At 39.6% G+C, this 6,694-nt stretch overlaps 1 long non-coding RNA gene across 1 annotated transcript; it reads right to left on the bottom strand.

Annotated features, from left to right (window-relative positions):
* Positions 1-1,995: 1,995 nt before the first annotated feature.
* Positions 1,996-5,994, bottom strand: LOC112262290. The gene is made up of 4 exons (XR_002955317.2): positions 5,871-5,994; positions 3,313-3,355; positions 3,005-3,083; positions 1,996-2,798 (listed from the first exon to the last, which is right to left on the bottom strand). It is a non-coding gene; the product is annotated as an uncharacterized LOC112262290 (long non-coding RNA).
* Positions 5,995-6,694: the final 700 nt, after the last annotated feature.

Here is a 6,694-nt window from a genome sequence, read left to right as displayed (position 1 = left end):
CTGACTGGGGACAACATCTGGTGATGAGGCCGGTTCTACAAACAAGTTACTCCGTGGCCTGAAGTCCCAGAATAAAATGCAAAGGATTTTCTTGAAGGTTATTGTCTCTTTTATATGTGTACTATATTTGCTAAGCTATTCATCTGATAAAGTTGATACAAATTCCATTAACTAGCTAGCTAGATATGAACTGCTGGGGGAAAGCTAGCTAACGTTACCTAACTCCCACCAATAGTCTGAGTTCACCACCTTAGCTAAGTAGACTGTAGCTAGGTTTCTAGAAAATAACATTATATATTTACTAGCTATAATACTCACTATTTTGAACACTTTTTATCAAGATACTTTGTTCCTTTACCTATTTATTAAACTTCTTAGGGCTGAGATCCCGCTAACGGGATCGATATGACAACAGCCAGTGAAAGTTGCAGGGCGCCAAATTCAAAACAGAAATCCCATAATTAAAATTCCTCAAACATAGAAGTATTTCACACCATTTTAAAGATACACTTCTTGTTAATTCCAACACAGTGTCCGATTTCAAATAGGCTTTACGGCGAAAGCACCACAAACGATTATGTTAAGTCAGAGCCAAGTCACAGAAAAACACAGCAATTTTTCCAGCCAAAGAGAGGAGTCACAAAAATCAGAAAGAGAAATTAATCACTAACCTTTGATGATCTTCATCAGATGACACTCATAGGACTTCATGTTACACAATACATATATGTTTTGTTCGATAAAGTTCATATTTACATAAAAAAATCTCAGTATACATTGGCGTGTTATGTTCAGTAGTTCCAAAAACATCCGGTGATTTTGCAGAGAGCCACATCAATTTACAGAAATAATCATTATAAATGTTGATGAAAATACAAGTGTTATAAATGGAACTTTAGATACACTTTTCCTTAATGCAACCACTGTGTCAGATTTTAAAAAAGCTTTACGGAAAAAGCAAACCATGCTATAATCTGAGTACGGCGCTCAGAGACCAAACAAGCAAAAAAGATATCCGCCATATTGTGCAGTCAACATTAGTCTGAAATAGCATTATATAAGTTCCGTTACGGTCCGCAGAAACATGTCAAAAGGTGTATAGGAACAATCTTTAGGATGTTTTTAACATAAATCTTCAATAATGTCCCAACCGGAGAATTCCTTTGTCTTCAGAAATGCGATGGAACTCGAGCTACCTCTCATGTGAATGAGCGTCACGAGCTCAAAGCATTCTGCCAGACCTCTGACTCATTCCCCTCTCATTCACCCCCACTTTACAGTAGAAGCATCAAACTAGGTTCTAAAGACTGATGACATCTAGTGGAAGCCTTAGGAAGTGCAACATGACCAATATCCCACTGTATCTTCAATAGGGAATGAGTTGAAAAATGACCAACCTCAGGTTTCCCACTTCCTGGTTGGATTTTTTCTTGGGTTTTTGCCTGCCATATGAGTTCTGTTATACTCACAGACATCATTCAAACAGTTTTAGAAACTTCAGAATGTTTTCTATACTAATAATACTAATAATATGCATATATTAGCAACGGACTGAGTAGCAGGCAGTTTACTCTGGGCACCTTATTCAGCCAAGCTACTCAATACTGCCCCCAGCCATAGAAGTTTTAATGCACTGGTGACTGAAAAGTTGGGGTAGGAAAATGCCCCTCTTGATTTCACTGCAAATAGGCTGTTCTGGTATAATTTGGCTGAATAGGTGTCACGATCTTGGAAATGAACGGACCAAGGCGCAGCGTGAATTGAGTTCCACATCTTTAATTACAAAGTGAAACTAGAATCAAAATAACAACACTTACAAAGTCCGTGACGACGTAGTGCTCAAACACACAAACATTATCCCACAAATGCAGGTGGGGAAAAAGCCTACCTAAATATGATCCCCAATTAGATGGAACGATTACCAGCTGCCTCTAATTGGGAACCACACAAACCACCAACCTAGAAATCTATAAACTAGATAAACACCCCCTTTGTAAATACGGGACATGGAAGAATGCTGTTGCCCCAATACCTTGCACAGCAGTCTTTCACCACTGGACCCTATAGGTATTACAGTCAGAGCTTAAGAACTGAATATTTGTATGTGAATTTCCATATAAATGACACTAACAAAACGGGTTGAATTGTTCAGCAACATGTACTGTGAACATGACTTTGGAGATGAAAGGTACATAATACGTTTATTGTCATCTCCCTATCAGGCCACTGCGTGCTGTGACATGGGCTTGGATAGTGACACACATCTTCTTTATTAAGCTTCCTGACTGAATAGTGGGGTTGTTCCGGAAGCAAGGGGCTTACCTGGGAGTACAGCAACAGTCTCTCTGTCTCACAGCCAATCTGTCAACATGTACCGAATGTAGCCACTCAAATTCATACAAACTGCTAAGTACGCAAGCACAGACTTATATTCACTTTGTCCCATTCCTTAATTTTGTCTGGGATATATATTTTAGTTGAGACACCTGTATGATATACATTAATACAAATATATTCACTCTGGACATGATACTTGCATTTATTTTAGACCTTTGAAGTGTATTTGTCTTGATGTTTAAGTTATCACAGAAGTTTTGTAAAAATGTGAAAACCGACATGACAAATACCCTCAGAGTTTTTCTTTTGTAATCTTACAATATGAGTGACTTGTTTATAGAACATTTTATTGCATTTGGCCATCCCCAAAATGTGGCCATTGAAAGTCTGTGGATAGCTGACAACAGGGTGGCAGGTTTTGTGATGTGCTGCTCTAGAGTTCCATAGACCAGTAGACTCACCTAGGGGAAAGGGGGGCGGACATAAGTTAGTTTTGATAAAAGTCTGGGAGACTTTTACAGGGAGGAGAGAGCATGAGTTGGAGTGAGTACAGTAAATCCAATCCAACCATTGACCCTGGATAATATGCTAGCGTCACACAAGCAGATGGCCATTGTGAAGGAGGTTTACATAGTGAATCAAATGTACTTTTATGAGTGAAGCTTACTTCTCTGTGCTCCGGAGAGATCGCAGGTGGTTGGTCAAAAGGCTCTGGATGTCCTTGGACGAGCCTGTCTCTGTAGCACCTGGAGAGAGAAGGATAGAAGTAGTGAGTGTGCTTGAAAGAGAGCCCTCACCCCTGACCAACCACTGGACCAGAGCCTTGTGCCTAACCTGCCAATCACAGTCTCTCTGACAGAGAGTTACTCCAGGGGTAGACATTTGTATGGTGCAAAGGGCTTCTCCAATTCAATTTGAGTGTAGGTTTTGAAATTGTATAATGCAATGTAAGTATAAGATTATATCATGACTTACCGGCACGGAGTGCTCCATGTTCCTGTAGATTCCAAGGTTCAACCTGAATGCAGAGACATTTCCTGGCTTAGAGTATGGTTGCATCTATCTCTGCCAGGCTCCAATAAATCATTAAAAAAAACAACTTGCAAAGATTAACAGACTAAATTGTTTGCAGTATTTAGGATTCATGTATCAGTTTGCCTACTTCATAATTGATGCCTGATAATGACAATAGAGCGGTTGTCACTATTTACCACAGCCACAAAGTCATACATCCCGCCAAATAAATAATAATCATGCATGCCAGCAAAAACCACAACACAACACTAAACAATACATTAATTGCACTATAACAGTGACAAATGGTGCACACAAACTGTTAGGGTCTACATAAAGATGTTCCAACTGCAGAGCTTTCTTTTCAGCACCATGGGATGAATCCTTACCACTGCCACACCTGGCTATCAGTAGTGCCTTGTCTAGCAGCGAAACAGTTCATTCAGCCTCATTTACTGCCTTTAAAAAAAATAGCTGACTTGCTTATTAAACAAATGTGGTTTCTGCTGACAATTGAGATGTACAAACTATGGCATAAGGGGACGACGAGCGGATAAGAAGACAATCAGTAATTTCGATTAAGACATTAATGAGTGAGCTAGGATGGACGTAGTCAATATAACTATTTGTTCAGCACTTTTCAGAACATGAGCATTCTTACAGCGACAGAAATCAGAACATGGGCCTTTCTTACAGCAATCTCCCTGAACATCAAGTCAGAACCGTAGAATAAATAAAGGGGGCATATAAGCAGACAATGAAAGCTCTTACAATATTTGATTATTACATTTCTCTAAAACAGGCTGTAGGTTACATGTGTGCCACCAAGTCAGAACAGTAGGCTAAGTTATGAGGGGGGAAAGGACCAAGGCATATGGGCTAATGTCACGTTCTGACCTTTATTTCCTTTGTTTTGTCATTATTTAGTATGGTCAGGGCGTGAGTTGGGGTGGGCAGTCTGTTTGATTTTCTATGATTTGGGTATTTCTATGTTTCGGCCTAGTATGGTTCTCAATCAGAGGCAGGTGTCATTAGTTGTCTCTGATTGAGAATCATACTTAGGTAGCCTGGATTGCACTGGTGTTTGTGGGTGATTGTCTATGTTAGTGGCTTGTGTCAGCACAGGTCTCATTTGTAGCTTCACGGTCGTATTTGGTTTATTGTTTTTTGTTACTCTTTTGTATAGTGTTCAGTGTTCTCTTTATTAAAATTCACTATGAACACATACCACGCCGCATATTGGTCCTCTGATCCTTCTCACCTCTCCTCTTCAGATGAAGAGGAGGAAGACCGTGACAGCTAATAACAGCTTACTACACAACATGCACTACCATTCAAAAGTTTGGGGCCACTTAGAAATGTCCTTCTTTTTGAAAGAAAAGCACTTTTTTTTTGTCCATTAAAATGACATCAAATTGATCAGAAATGCAGTGTATACATTGTTAATGTAGTAAATGACTATTGTAATTGGAAACAGCAGATTTTGTATGAAATATCTACATACAGTAGGGGCACAGAGGCCCATTATCAGCAACCATCACACCTGTGTTCCAATGGCACGTTGTGTTAGCTAATCCAAGTTTATCATTTTAAAAGGCTTATTGATCATTAGAGAACACTTTGAGTATCAGTTGAGTATCTGGAGCATCAGCATTTGTGGGTTCGATTACAGGCTCAAAATGGCCAGAAACAAAGACCTTTCTTCTGAAACTCGTCGGTCTATTCTTGTTCTGTGTACTACTCCCTTCACAGAACAGCACAAACTAGCTCTGACCAGAATAGAAAGAGGAGTGGGAGGCCCCGGTGCACAACCGAGCAAGAGGAGAACTATATTAGAGTGTCTAGTTTGAGAAACAGAGTCCTCAAGAAACACAAGTCCTCAACTGGCAGCTTCATTAAATAGTACCCGCAAAAACCAGTCTCAACGTCAACAGTGAAGAGGCAACTCCGGGATGCTGGCCTTCTAGGCAGAGTTGGGGGGGAAAAGCCAGATCTCAGACTGGCCAATAAAAATAAAATATTAAGATGGGCAAAAGAACAGACACTGGACAGAGGAACTCTGCCTAAAAGGCCAGCATCCCAGAGTCGCCTCTTCTTCCTCTGTTGATGTTGAGACTGGTGTCAGCTGTGCTAACATAATTGCAAAAGGGTTTTCTAATAATTAATTAGCCTTTTAAAATGATAAATATGGATTAGCTAACACAAAGTGCCATTGGAACACAGGAGTGATGGTTGCTGATAATGGGCCTCTGTACGCCTATGTAGGTATTCCATAAAAAAATCAGCCGTTTACAGCTACGATAGTCATTTACAACATTAACAATGTCTACGCACAATTCAATGTTATTTAATTGGACAAAGAAAATTACTTTTCTTTCAAAAACAAGGACATTTCTAAGTGACACCAAACTTTTGAACAGTAGTGTACACTTAGTATTATTTTCTTTGCTACAGTAGACATATCTCCCTGGCATATTTCATAATTAATGCAGCAACGTACATTACATTTATGGACTCACCTTGTTGTGCTGTGCTCACTTGAACAGGAAGGTGGAGTCGGTCCTTCACGGTCCAATTTTGTCATCAAACAATATCGTCAAAGTCTGGCATTCTCTGGATGTATGGTGTTTTCAAGATAAATAGTAACTGTGGAAAAAAAACAAGGTTGGAGCTCTAGAAAGAATCTTCAGGTCGGAGCTCTAGAAAGAGGCCTGAGTTCCCAACTTGGAATTCTGAGTTGGATGACAGTTCAAAGTGTATTTTCCCAGTCGGAGCCAGTTCCCAGTTGTCTTGAACTCACTGAAGTCTGAGATTTCCCAGTTCTGAGCTTTACAGTTGTTTTACACACGACGTAAATCATGCTGGATTGAAAGCATGGCTAATGTACTCAACCTTTTCTGACGTATCGTTTTGAATGTTTATCCTTTTAAGCTGGGAAAAGAGACCCTTAAACCCAGACTTGGACCACACACCCACTCCACTGAATAGCAGGCTAGTAATTGCTTTACAACGCATGCAAGTTAGCCACTGATTCCTTCCAAACCATCATTTGTTGAATTTGAGATTTCCAACTTGTTGTGTAATGTTTATGTCCAATGGCCAATGACCACCGATAAGTTTTATCTATAATTAATCTTCATAATTTCTCTTCTCTAGACAAGGATTTAATAATATTTGCCAGTAGATTATCAACTTGATTCATGATGATGACTGCTATCTTGCTAGCTAAGATTTTTGAAAGTATGATGTTGACATGATCAGTCCAATCAAAGCTATGGTAGATATAACGTCATTTGATGTCATTTTATCTGTGGCCAATGACCTAGAGCCTTCTTGGATGGGC

Source organism: Oncorhynchus tshawytscha, linkage group LG11, assembly GCF_018296145.1.
Source record: "Oncorhynchus tshawytscha isolate Ot180627B linkage group LG11, Otsh_v2.0, whole genome shotgun sequence".
NCBI lineage: Eukaryota > Metazoa > Chordata > Actinopteri > Salmoniformes > Salmonidae > Oncorhynchus > Oncorhynchus tshawytscha.
Note: the sequence above shows the minus strand (reverse complement) of the source record. Positions and strands in the feature narration are given on the sequence as shown.